Here is a 14,046-nt window from a genome sequence, read left to right as displayed (position 1 = left end):
GGCGGCTGATTTCTTCTCTCCATTTCTTCTCGCTTGGTGCACAGATTTGTCAGCAGCTCATCTGGGTTCTGCCTCGGTCCCCTGAGCTTGTTCTGGTAGCCGGCCACGCGGCACGGTTCCGGTATTTCGCTTGCTGGGTTTTTTCAACTCCACCCAGTGCGGATCTCCAGGCGCGACGCCACATCTGGCGTTTACTCTTGCGTCCCCACGCTCCAGGTGCGCTGCATTGCTATTGAACTCCATGAATGCTCCTTTTTGATTGGTTCTTCTTCTGAGATGCCTCCAACAGGCTGGTCTCTCCACCGTTCTACTGTTTCCCAGGAGTAGGATTGAATTAGGTTGGAGTCAGAAGCCTTACTAGCCATAAAAGGTGGTCATAGGTTTATCGTACCCCTTTACGCCTATATACCCCACAAAGGTGTTAGTGTCTGGGGGATGGATGGTGGTTAGAGTCCCCCTCTTGGTGTTTCCTGTCCCCTAAGGGGGAGTTGCCTGCTGAGGGATCTCGCTTACCCTGTCTACTAGGGGGTGTCGAACGTAGCGGGCTCACCTCCTCATTCCCAAGGACGTATTCTTCTAGATATATCTTTCTAGGAGTACGTTTTCTTGAAAATGCTCCTTTTGACAGACTCCATATAAGGCTACCCCCAATTATTCTAGCTGTTCATTTGGTATTGACCACTACTAGGGCCAAGATTCTTAAGATGTTCAAGATATCGGTTTCCCATTAAGTTTATCCGTGGTCTCACCTTAAATAAAATTGAAAGCCTGACAGCAGATTTCTGCGTTATTTCGAGGGCTTTCTCAGTTTTGTTCTTCTCTTCAAATGCACGTATTATTGGCAATAAGAGAAGTGGCACTGGTGCCCTCTGTGTGCACACATATAAACCGATGAAGCCATTCCACTTATAAATAAAGCTGCGTTGGTCGGTGAGGGTTCCTCTCGTATCATAAATCCAAGTGGCTTCCCTTGGTCTTATCTTGAGTTTTCTGTTGCCTTTACTTGCTAAAGATGTAATCCATTCTCAGCCTAAGAATTTCAAATTGACTGGACTTCTTTCATTATGTTCCTAGTGTGCACTTAGTAGTTTTCATTGGTCTTTACTTTTGAATACCTGTTCAGTGTTCATTAAGGTATCCCTTCAATTTCTGTATCCTACAGCCTATGGTCCATTTGATCCCATAGATTACAAGGCATTCCTGATTGTGCCATCCCTTGCGAGCGCCGCCCCCAATCCTTATCTGGATAGTTCATACATTGATTGTGATTGATATTGTGTCAGGGAAAGAAATAGGTTTTTGACACCGGACGGTGGACATTTTTGTAATGGACATTCTGATACACCCTTAGTATGTGGTTGAGGCAGGGAAATCCCTCTTCAAAGATGGGGAAAGTTAGTGTTTTCTCTTTATTTTCTGGACAAAATAAAGTTTATAGCCAACAGAATGCCACCTGTGTGTCAGTCTCCTCATTCCACATCCTTACCATCGTCATCATCATCAAAAGCTTTATTCAGCCTTTAGACCATCCAAGTACATTACAACACACATTACATTACAATACCAACTAACCCCCCCCCCCCCATTGGGGCTCGTTCATAGGGCAGCCCGCACTGCCCTCAACCAGCAGGGACATTTGTTTATAAGGGAAGCCTGCACTGCCCACAACCAGCAGGGACACTCGTTAATAAGGGCAGCCCACATTGCCCACAACCAGCAGGGAAACTGGTTAATAAGGGCACCCCGCACTGCCCACAACCAGCAGGGACACTCGTTTATAAGGGCAGCCCGCACTGCCCACAACCAGCAGGGACACTCGTTTATAAGGGCAGCCCACACTGCCCATAACCAGCAGGGACACTCGTTTATAAGGGCAGCCCGCACTGCCCACAACCAGCAGGGACACTCGTTAATAAGGGCAGCCGGCACTGCCCACAACCAGCAGGGACACTCGTTAATAAGGGCAGCCCACACTGCCCACAACCAGCAGGGACACTCGTTTATAAGGGCAGCCCGCACTGCCCACAACCAGCAGGGGCACTCGTTTATAGGGCAGGCCGCACTGCCCACAACCAGCAGGGACACTCGTTTATAAGGGCAGGCCGCACTGCCCACAACCAGCAGGGACACTCGTTTATAAGGGCAGCCCGCACTACCTATAACCAGCAGGGACACTCGTTTATAAGGGCAGCCCGCACTGCCCACAACCAGCAGGGAAACTCGTTTATAAGGGCAGCCCGCACTGCCTATAACCAGCAGGGATACTCGTTAATAAGGGCAGCCCGCACTGCCCACAACCAGCAGGGACACTCGTTAATAAGGGCAGCCCGCACTGCCTACAACCAGCAGGGACACTCGTTAATAAGGGCAGCCCGCACTTCCCACAACCAGCAGGGATACTTGTTTATAAGGGCAGCCCACACTGCCTATAACCAGCAGGGACACTCGTTTATAAGGGCAGCCCGCACTGCCCACAACCAGCAGGGGCACTCGTTAATAAGGGCAGCCGGCACTGCCCACAACCAGCAGGGACACTCGTTAATAAGGGCAGCCCACACTGCCCACAACCAGCAGGGACACTCGTTTATAAGGGCAGCCCGCACTGCCCACAACCAGCAGGGGCACTCATTTATAGGGCAGCCGCACTGCCCACAACCAGCAGGGACACTCGTTAATAAGGGCAGCCCGCACTGCCCACAACCAGCAGGGACACTCGTTAATAAGGGCTGCCCGCACTGCCCACAACCAGCAGGGACACTCACTTATAAGGACAGCCCACACTGCCAACAACCAGCAGGGACACTCATTTATAATGGAAGCCCGCACTGCCCACAACCACCAGGTACACTCAGGAAGCCTGCACTGCCCACAACCAGCAGGTACACTTGTTTATAAGGGCCTCCCTGGATTCTCTAAAATGACGTGGCAATGTTGGTACCCTTTGTAAGTATACTGTCCTTCCCCTGCCAAGTCCTGGGTCCCTGCCCACCTGACAGTACGATTCAATGGCACAGAGTCCGTTCCACTGAGGGATTTGTCCTTGGTGGGGATTGGTCTAGGGCTGACGCTACCATTGATGTTCGATATCGATTGTGGTGGGATAACATTCTGGGTGCTTAATGGGGGAACCTGCTCTCTTTGGGTTTGGAAAGCCAAGTGTACGTTGTCCGACTGGGCCCCTTGTACTTTTCGGTTTTCACTACAATGTCTGATACGGCCCGAGCTAGCAGGGCTGGAATTTATTTCCTTGGGGGAGGTAACATGAAGAACACGTGGTTTAGTCTCAAATCTATTCGTGCCCCCTTTATGCCCTCCTTCTAACTGGGTATCTTCCACAGAGTCTCCCCCCTCCCACTCTCTTCCACCAACAATTGGAGACTTTTTTAAATCGAGGCCATTCCAAGCAGGACAAGATTACACTTGCATATATGGTCCCCCAAAACCTGAGCACAATCACTTTCTGGGTCAGTCGTAAGTACTGGCCCAGAGGAGGGAAGAGGGACTGGGCAGATGGTAGAATGAGAGCGGTCAGTGATGAGGTTAGACCCTCATTGATGCCCTTGCAAGGGAACGTGCCCAGTGTTAATAGATGCCTTGCAGAGACCCTCCTCCTTGCCCACATTTCCCGTGGACTCACAAAACTTGAGAGCGTCCTGCTGAGTTTGGTTTTAGAGTCTACAGACAATAAAATGTGCTCCCCTCCCCACCATTTGCAGTGCATCCTGTGGCATGAAAGATGATGCTAGTGTCCGGCTTAGTGAGCGAGGCTAGTTAAGGGTCAGTCCAATAGGTGCAGTGATGTCCTCTGAGTGGGCTGCCCTAGCAAAAAGAAATCAATTTTTGGGATTGCTTCTGTCTTGTTTCCAAGCTTCAGATTTATTTTGCCTTTATTTAGGATTTATTTAGGATGTTTTCCAAGCAAGGATTTGTTTGTCTTTGGATGGAGGATTTATTTCGGATTTTTACTGACTTAGATTTTTACTGTATTTATTTAGGATTTGTTTTCAAACTTGTTTCTTGGTAAAAAAAAAAAAACAATCCACTAACACTAGACACACATTTATGTAAATGTTGGAAACACAATGTCAACCTAGCTTCAACGATTTGGTTGCAGTTATTTAGGATTTTAATCTGGTAAAACATTTTGCAGAGTTTATGTTTTATTTATTTGGGGTTTTATTGGCAAAATAAAAGTTCAACTGCACTTAACTATTTCTTTAGCAAATAATGCACAGTCTCTAAGCTTTATCTTCAGGGTATACACATTTGCAGCACTAGGAATAGCCCTCTATCCATTGTCTTCAGTGGCTTTGCCAATGCTGCTTTTAAACAGGTCTTCAGTGGCTTTTCCAATGCTTGTTGGAAACAGGACTTCAGTGGCTACAGTGGCTTTACCAATGTTTGTTTTAAACAGGACTTAATTGGCTTCAGTGGTTAGTCCAGACCCTCAACCTCCAACACCAGTCAGGAATCTGAACACAAAGGACACAATTCATACTATTGAAAAGCGAAACTTAGGACAAGCAGCCAGAACAGAGCAGGATAAGATGCACTGCTCCGTGATCAATGCACTCTCTTTTCCAAGCACAGTACAGACAGACAGGACCTGCTAATGGAAGGGGGAGCTGACTTATTCTTCCCCTTTGCAGCGTTTACCGTAGAGAACACGGATCTCTCATCCCCCTGGCAAGTCATGTCACCACTTCCAGGCCGGCTTTGTCTTCACAGCTCCAACATCATCAGCGCTTTGTTTGGCCTTCCCCTCCCCTGTCTCCCTCTGGTTCACCCCTAAGCCCTGCCCCCTTCTCCGCACCCACGGTGGATTTGGTGATGGGTGTGCTTGGCCATATCTCTAAACTCACACCTTTTGAGCAGTGTCAACCGCGATGGAAATGGTTAAATCACCCACCAAGCCTCTTACCCGTCCATATAATTCACTGGGCTCTCACCCGTTCAAAACAAAATCCTCTGCTTTCACCTGCCTTGGGGCCCTGAAAGGTTGAGAGGCTTATGGCTTAGATGGTGGAGTTACTGTTGGCAAGGTGGGTGGTGGTGGCCCTGCAGAGCAATGCAGGGGTGATGTTGGGTGTTGGATGTACTGCAGACCTGCCTACATTTGAACCCTGCCTACGTTTAAGACCTCGAGAAGAGCTCAAAAATCCAGAGGCTGGGGATAGGGGGTACCCGGAGGTCCCGGAAGTTGGGCAGATCTGATTTTACTGGGGTAGCTACTTGGGGTAATGGGGTCAGATGCTGCGGTGAGTTAGGATGTTTGGGTTGCCCGAGCTGCTGTGGTGAGATAATGTTTGTATAATATTTTTTTTATAACACGCTTAATACTGGAGAACCAGTTTCTAAGAGCGGATCCAGGATTCAAACCTGTGTTGCTTTGCGTTGTCTTGCTTCCAAGATGAGCACTTCGCCCCTGAGCTATCCCCCCGGCACATGAGGTTGTGTGGTGGGTCTGGGTGATTGACTTTCTGGGGTTAAATTGGACATTGTGGTTCTGTGTTGCTGAGAAGCAGGGGTTTTAAAGATAGCAGGGGTGCTGGAAAGCAAGCACTCCTGGGTAAATTTTTTGCATACATTTTTTTAAAACAAAAAATAGTAATAATACTAAAAATTGGGATTAGCAACACATGTTATAGCAGTTTCCAGAAGAAAAAATGGAAAAAGTCATAGGAGATACGCGCTGAACTCGAGATCTTAGCAAGAGTAACACAACCTGCTGAACTACCTTTCTAGCTTTAAACTTCTGACATTCCTGTTGAAAGTCAACTTGACATTTTCACTTTACCAGGATAAATACATTTTCTTCTGAGTCCGAGTACATGTATCTATTCCCAGGACAAACATTTTGTACTCTGCTATCGGAAAATTAAGCTTTAAAGGCCTTTCCAAAACGACAGAAATTCAGTGATGGCTGAATAGCGGCCTATAGCCCGAGGCATTCTATGCAGCTCCGCCGGATGTGCGTTTGCTTTGTTTTGCCGTGGCCATCCACAATGCGTCCGGCCCGTAGGCGCAGAGATGGGCTTAAAGGAAACCTTTTCGTTTTACATTGATGGATTTATACTCCAGAGCCAGCGTAACGGCAGCAGTTAAGTGACCTGCAGAGATGGGATGTGCTCGATAAGATGAGGGGACTCGATGAGTGTGGTGGAGGGGATTGGTATGAAGATTTGCAGTGTGGGAGCGACAAGCATGCGTTTTATGGAGCCAAGCAAAATGGTACTGGTAGGAGAGAGGGGCTTGACTGAGTGTGGAGAGCGTCCTGACCTGGGTTTGGAAGGGTGACATGTGGGGTGATGGTATGCTGATGCCCTTGGTGCTGTGGGGTGGATGTATTGCGGGTACAGATTGTGGGACAATGGGCTGTCCCTGGGACTGAGGCCGGTGTCCCTGGGAGTGAATGGGGTGTTAGGTGGTGCTGTCTCTGGGGCTATGGGGGTGGTGTCCCTGTGGGCTGAGTGGTGATAGGGAAATATCCTTGGGGCATAGTGTGGCGATGGGATGGTGTCCCTGGAGAAGAGTGTGGTGTTTGGGAGGGGGGTCGTTCCTGGGGCCAAGTGTAGTGATGGGGGGCATCCTTGGGGGCGAGTGTAGTGATCAGGGGCGTCCTTCGGGATGAGTGTAGTGATGGGGGCGTCCTTTGGGCTGGGTGTGGTGTTTGGGGGTGCACTTGGGGCTGAGTGTGGGGAGACAGACCTTGGTTATGGTGTTAAGGTGGTAAGTCCATGGGGAGGATCTATTAAGGGGGAGTAAGGTCTTTGACTGAGGGTTAAGGGGAGATCTTGGGGTGACGGTTAGGAGTGGGTAGAAGTGCTTGGTGTGGGGGGGATTAAGAGTTTGGTGAAAGTCTTTGGAGGGGAAAGGGTTAAAAGTGGGGTGGGAGTCTTTGGGGTGAGGGTTAAGAGTTTGGAAGTCTTGAAACAGGATTAATAGAGGGTTCTGGGGGATTTACTGACTAGGGGAGTCTTGGGGTTAAGGGCACAGGAGTAGTTTGGGTCTGGTTGAGGGCGCAGTAGTGCTTTTGGGGATGTTTAGGTTCGGGGTGTCCTTGGAAGGTAGGTGGGGTAATTGCAGTCAACAGGCCTCATTACAATAGTGACAGGTCTGACAGTGCCTGGCACAGTGGCCATGGTAGGCAGGCCGGTCACAGGGAACAGTGCTGGTGCTTCTGTGTCCCCACTCACATAGAGATACTTTTGAATACTGGGTTATTTTTCTTTAGCCTTAGTTTGATGGCAGGGACATCCTTGTTAGGTTAGGGAAAGATAGGCGTTTGTCTCGCCCCTTTTCATTTAATAAACATCGCAACTTGTGAGAAAACTATACCTGAGTGTCCGTCTCACATTTCAGACTCCTCACAGTGTCTTTCAGCCTTTGTTCGTCTGCCTCCTGTCCTCTTCCAGCCCCAGTCAGAACTGCCTCTCTCTCTCCCAGAGCCAGCCTATTTTATAGTCACAGCCCACTGCTTACCTCACTTTCCACCTACCCATGTAAGGGACAGGAGGCTTCTGACGTATCTTACATACCATCTGTGTTGACAGGAGCATGTTGCTTGTTTATGTCTAGAGCAAGTTTAACAGTAATTTGCTTGAACCTTTCATCCAATTACAAGATGAGATGCTTCCGTATTGCGTCACGATCATTCGCTAAATAACCTCTGGCCTACATGCACCCGTTCTCTTCGATGTTCGCAATATTGTAGTTCTTTAATGGATTGTTATTATTAACTCGAACATGTGGTGTTTACCATAATTAACCGAGGCACCTGGTGCTCTTCCCGGGCTGTCTGGAGTGCGTCCCAGAGTTCCATAACAAAGGCACCATTGGCGCACAGCCCAGAAAACCAAACTGAACGTAACTCATGTTTTAGTTGTGAATTCTTTCATATTGCCTGCCTGAATATAATTCAGATGCATTTCAAACAATGATTGCATTTAAGAAATATGACTATACGGCTTGGAAATATGCTCCGATATCAAACTCTAAACCTGTCAGAGGCTGCCCCCTGTGTCCAGGTAGTGGGTGAAATCATGTTGGATATCTCCTAATCTTCACCATGCACTGACTTGTTCCACCTTCCTTTATAGATCTGGGCCAATGGCCGATGTCCTAAACTGACCCAGGATTAGTTCTCCCATGGTGGGGTTTGTTTTTGGGATTCTGATTGGTTTGTTCCTTCCTGAGAGTTCATTTGAAACGTGGGCCTATTTTTCACTTTTTATTTGTCAGGTCATAATAGGTAGCTAAAATGTCTTAAACTGTTGACTCTGAGCCTTTAAAGTCTGCCTGAGCCCGCTGGGCCATTTTGGATCTGTAGATGGGTATGCAAAGGCTTGCGCTGTATTCAGGGAGCTCACCGCTACTTCAGGTATAGCGCTTCTTAAGGTTCCTTGTGGAATACATGTAGGCATTCTGTGTACACCTGCAGCTTGCTCCTGTCATTCAAGCCTGTTGGAATGATATGGTCAAGTTTCACTTCATGACAGCTGCTTTCTACATTCTGGACTTTACTTCTTGGTTTAGAATTATACGTTGGGAAGCAATCCCAATGGCCTTGTTCACTATTGTTCAAGTCCGACTCTCTTGGGACATGCTGGAACCTGAAGAGCCATCAGGCTCCTCTAGCTTGAGGGTTGGATAGGGGTGGGGTGAGAGCGTGGTGGAGGGTGGGATGGTTTGGGATGGGAGGGGGAAGGAATAAGGGGGAGGGGAAGGGAGGCACGCCAGAGTGAGGCTCTTATCCTGGACCTAGCTGGGCAGGATGGACTCATGGCATGGCAGGGGCGGAGTTAAGGCTTGGTTGTAATATCAAGAGGTGGAGTTCGACACAGTGGATTCACTGTACAGTTAATGAAGTTAGCACTTTCTAAATTCAACTTTGGCACAGTGATGCTATTAGGCACACTCAATGTTGTTGGGAACACTTTCCAAGTTCAAACTTTAACACAGTGACGCATCCTGCTCCGGCAAACCTTCTGCAGGTCCCGGTAGTGCTACCTCCTCCACCACTTCCAGTGGGGCCCCCTCCTCCACTGCCTCCACTTTCACCTGTGCTAAAGACTCCCGTTGTGCAGTCAATCCTGCCCTCGGGGCCTGAGGTGCCACGTGCTGTGGATCAGGATTCTGTTCCTGCCACACTGGATGAAGATCAAGCGGACCAGGACAGCGACGATTCGCCACGCTCTATTAGAGCCTTTCGTGACTCGGTTGTGGATATGATGGTGTTGCTAGACATCCCAATACCCGAGCCTCCGCCTACACATGGTGTACTTTCTGGAGCCTTTACTCTGTCTACACAGGAGCACACTGGCCTGTTCATTCAAAAATATGTCCTTGCCGAAGCCTGCAAGGTCTGGGAAAAACCTAATTTCCGGTAACACATAAACAAGAAAATTGACGTTTGCTACAAGCTACACGCGTCTGAAGACATATCCTCGACTGCATGTCCACTCCTCTTATCGATGGTGGTGGCAGCAGCTACACTCCTATTTAAGCCGTCCTCTACATCCTTCACTGCAGCATCTCAGATCCTTTCCATGGAGGACATGCTTCTTGACCCCATTGGGAAAAAGTATTTTCCAATTTGGCTCTTCAGCTGTGTCAGGCTAATACCGAGCTCATCCTGGCGGCTGCTAATCTCAAGTTGTGGAAGGAGCTTGCCAAGTTTCAGGAATGTATTGCTCCTGACAAGCTCAAAGACTTAAGGGCGGCTTATCCGATGCCAAAGTTCTGGCGCAGAACCTGCTGAAGGCCGCAGCCCATCATGTTGACACTTCCACTCTGGGCCTTATGGTTGGAGTAGACATTTCCCACCAAGCGTGGCTGCATGCTACGAAGTTCTCGAAGGAGGTTCAGGACAAAGTACTTGATCTTCCCTTCGAAGGTAAGGATCTATTCCACTCCTCCACTGATGAGGAACTCACCAAAACCAAGGTAAGCACGTAAACTGCTAAGTCATTGTCGGTTCTTGCCAAAACCCCAGCTAAGGCAGCTTATATTCAGAGGTCGGGGGTCTCAAACAAGGTCCTTCTCTGGTTTCAGAGGGTTTCAGGACCACTGTGCACGCGGGGCAGATGCTCCCGCTGGTGGCTCTCTGCAATCAGCAAAGGCAAGGCAGCCAGTTTTTCTCTCGGCCAACAGCCTCCTCTTCAGCAGCGGGTGGTCTCCCTGCCGATAAACCATCTAAATTATTTTTTTTGTCGGTCGCACGAGACTCCGGTGGGAGGACGAATTTCATCGCATCTGGAGGCGTGGCAGACCATCACAGAAGACCAATGGGTTTTGTCTGTTGCCGGGTGAACTTTTGCTTGCCCCTCTTCCTTACACCACCCTCTCATCCACCTCTTCAACAGACTGGGTTGCCCTCCCTCAGAACCGAGGTACAGAAACTTCAAGATCTCAGAGCAGTGGAACCTGTTCCCTTGCGACAGCAAGGGGAGGGCTGTTACTCCCCTCTATTTACAGTGCCCAAACCCAACCAGACTGGCCTGCGCACTATCCTTGACCTCTCCAATTTCAATCTGTTTTTACCCCAAGAGTAGAATGCCTACATGCATATCCTGATCTGGAGCCCGCATCAAACATATCTGTGGTTCTCCGTGGGAATGGGACACTTCCAGTTTCGAGTGCTACTGGTTGGTCTCAGCTCGGCACAGCATGTCTTTTATGAAGATGATGGCGGTCATCGCAGCATTCCTCAGACTGCAGGGAGTTCATGTATATTCATACTTGGACGGTACGCTCCTGCGCAGTCCTTGCCCACATGCCGCAACAACCAATTTTCAGTCATTCCTTCAGCTCCTGTTCCATCTCGGCCTGATCTTTATGGGTTTTTGTTGGGATACCATCAGTACCTGACGGAGGGCAGGATTGCGGACCTTTCAACCAAGTGCAAGCTCTTCGCGCAGTCCTCCCACATGTTGGCCTGGTGGTTCCAGAGACTCCTGGGCCTCATGGCCTCTTGCGTGTTAGCTCTGCCTCTTGCACAACTGAAAATGAGGCGCACTCAGCTTGCTCTTCGGAGCTGGTGATCCCAAGCTACGGATCCGGACTCCAAGATGATTCCAGTCCCATCCTCCATGACGGCGGAACTTCAATGGTGGTCGTCCGACAGCAAACTTTCAGTGGGGACCTCCTTCCAGGAGCCCTACCCACAAGTAACGGTTACTTCAGACTCCTCCCTTCTAGGGTGGGAAGCGACACTGCATCACCTCAAGGTGTACGATTTGTGGACGGCCCAAGACAGGTGGTCCCATATCACTTACCTGGAGCTCCTGGCAGTTTTTCTGGTGCTCAAGGCTTTTCAACCCTCTATCACCAACAGTGTGGTTTGAATTTGCACGGACAGTTTCGTAGCGATGTTGCACATCAACAAACGGGTGCACCAAGTCTCCTCCTCTGGTGGACCTAGCTATCCGAATTTGGAATTTGGCTATCCAACACAATGTCTGGCTTCAGGCTGTGCACATTCCAGGTCACATCAATGCGGCTGCAGACTCCCTCAGTCGCCAATCTGCGGTGAGTTACTAGTGGCAGATGGACACCAATGTTCTCACCAAGATCTTCCAGCAATGGCGTTCTCCAGCGGTGGACCTCTTTGCAACCTCGACAAACAGGAAACTTCCTCTTTATGCTTCCAGGGACGGGCTCTGAGTGTTTTCGCTCTTGAGATCCTTTGGGACGAAATGAAGACTTGCACTTTTCCTCCTTTGCCGCTGATTCATCGGTCACTCTGGAAACTCGGGAGTGCTTCCAACTGCACTCTCCTCTTCATAGCTCCTTGGTGGCCAGCCAGGCTCTGGTTTTCAGAGCTGCAGCACCTGTCGGTGTGCTCCCCGATAAGGTTGCTGCAGATTCCTGACCTTCTTCACCAGGACAATCACCAGTTGTGGCACCCCTCCCCACAATCATTCAGCTTGGCGGACTGGTACCTGAGTTCCGATCATTGGCACAGTTCAACCTCTCAGAGGATAACATGCATATAATTCAAGCGGCACGTAAGCCCTCTATGAGAGCTCAATACAGGAGCAAATGGCTCTGATTTTGTCATTGTGTCTAGCTATGCAGCTTGATCCCAGACAGGCTTCTATTGACAGTGTCTTGTCTTTTGTATCTGACTTTGCGGCCTCTGGCATCCATGTCTTATCATGCAGGACATAACTATCCGCCATTTCAGCTTATCTGTCCACAGACAGTTCCTCCCTTTCACTGGCAAACTTAGTTATCAACATTTTGCAGGTCTTCATCTTTTCCTGCCGGTTTTGGCCCCTCATCCCAAATGGGATCTGAATGTGCTCCTCACCACTTTATGTCATAAGCCTTTTTTTGAACCTATGGCCACTACTGAGCTCAAGTACCTTTGTTGGAGAGTGGCCTTCTCGATAGCGGTAACATCTGCGAGAGTAATTAGTGAGCTTCATGCACTCTCTGTCGAACATCCGTTCCTAACATTCCACAAGGATAAGGTTGTGCTTCGCACTCATCCTTCTTTCCTTACCAAAGTTGTTTATGAATTCCACATAAACCAGTCAATGGGGCTCATTCTGAGTCTGCCGGTCCGGAAACAACGGTGCTGCTAAGCTTACCGGCACTGTTGTTTCCGGACCAGCATATTACAGGTCTGCCTTACGGAGCCGCTGTGCCCAACAGGTCTGACCCTACCGGACACAGCAGCCACGGTAGGCAGACCATCACGGAAGCACCAGCACTGTTGACAACGGTGCCGGTGCTTCGGTGGTCCCCATTCCCATAGTGTCCTATAGGACTGTATGGGATTGGGGATTACCATTTTACAGGGGCCTGACTATACGTTCCGCCAGGGTTGTAATCCCCCAGTGTTACCGGGAAGTCAGATGCCGGTAAATCATTATGGGTATGACAGCAATTTCCTGGTAGCACCGGTATGGTTACCACCGGACCCTTAATGAGGCCCAATATCTTTAACAGTTTTCTTCCTGAACCCGGTCTCTGATGCCGAGAGGGTTTTACACAACCTAGACGTCAGATGTGCTCTGAAGTTTTACCTCGACAGAGCGAGACGTTCTTCACAATTCTTTGTTACGTTTGGTGACCCAAAAGGGGAAACCAGCCTCGAAAGCGTCCATCTTTCGTTGGATAGCTTCATGTATTTCCAAGGCCTACAAAACTCAAGGCCTTCAGCCCCCAGAGGGCATTCATGCACATCTGGTCCGTGGCAAAGCGGATGCTGTTGCCTTTCAAAAATAGGTCCCTTGGGAGTCCATAGCCAAGGCTGCTACGTGGGCTTCCCCTTTGGCTTTTTGCAGACTATATTGTCTTGACCTGAGCTCCCGGGCTGATTCCCAATTTGGCCAGGCAGTTCTTAAGAATCTGTTGCAATAAGGTAAATTTCCATGCACCCGTTTTTCCTTTGGTCAGTGTTTAGGAATCTCCCACAAGTATGGAGGAAAGGGGACGGGATGTAGGAGTATGACAAAGTTACTCATCGTAGTGACTACCTTACTCCTAGTCCATAGTCCCCTTTCCTCCATATGCCCACCTTCCGTCCCCTCTAATAAGTATCCTCTATTGTTGCCAAATGATCCTGGACCTGGCGATAGAAAAGGACTGAAGGGCGATGCGCGGGGCCGATCTCAGGAAGGCGGTGCTGCTGTCATGTGCAGTGGCTCAGCGTAAAAATAAAAGAAGTACAACAAAGTACCTTTTTTGATGCTTTAAAAGTGCTCCGGACCCGTCCCGATGGACGGGATGTCCCACAAGTATGGAGGAAAGGGGACTATGGATTGGAAGTAAGGTAGTCACTACAGTAAGTAACTTTGTCAGTTCAGAGCATTCTTTGCTTAACATGAAGTATTTGCAATAAAATGTGCACATGGAAGATATTGGGATGAGGAACCTTGTATATTGATATTGGAGATCAGAGAGGGCAGGTATATAGAGATACTGGGGGGGCAGGAGTGCATTGATTGGGGTTTTCGGTGTAGGGTAGGTGTGACATCTGTCGACTCCTTCAGCAGTGCCACCTTAAGAAACTGTTAGCGTTTTTGTACTTGTCTG

At 49.1% G+C, this 14,046-nt stretch overlaps 1 protein-coding gene across 1 annotated transcript in view; it reads left to right on the top strand.

Moving 5' to 3' along the window:
- Nucleotides 1–14,046, top strand: part of LOC138452949 (zinc finger protein 845-like) — a 216,696-nt gene that overhangs the window by 199,077 nt on the left and 3,573 nt on the right. The gene's annotated exons all lie outside the window — the stretch shown is intronic.

The sequence above is a fragment of the Ambystoma mexicanum genome, chromosome 4p (assembly GCF_040938575.1).
Source record: "Ambystoma mexicanum isolate Mex_15411 chromosome 4p, UKY_AmexF1_1, whole genome shotgun sequence".
Classification (NCBI taxonomy): domain Eukaryota; kingdom Metazoa; phylum Chordata; class Amphibia; order Caudata; family Ambystomatidae; genus Ambystoma; species Ambystoma mexicanum.
Note: the sequence above shows the minus strand (reverse complement) of the source record. Positions and strands in the feature narration are given on the sequence as shown.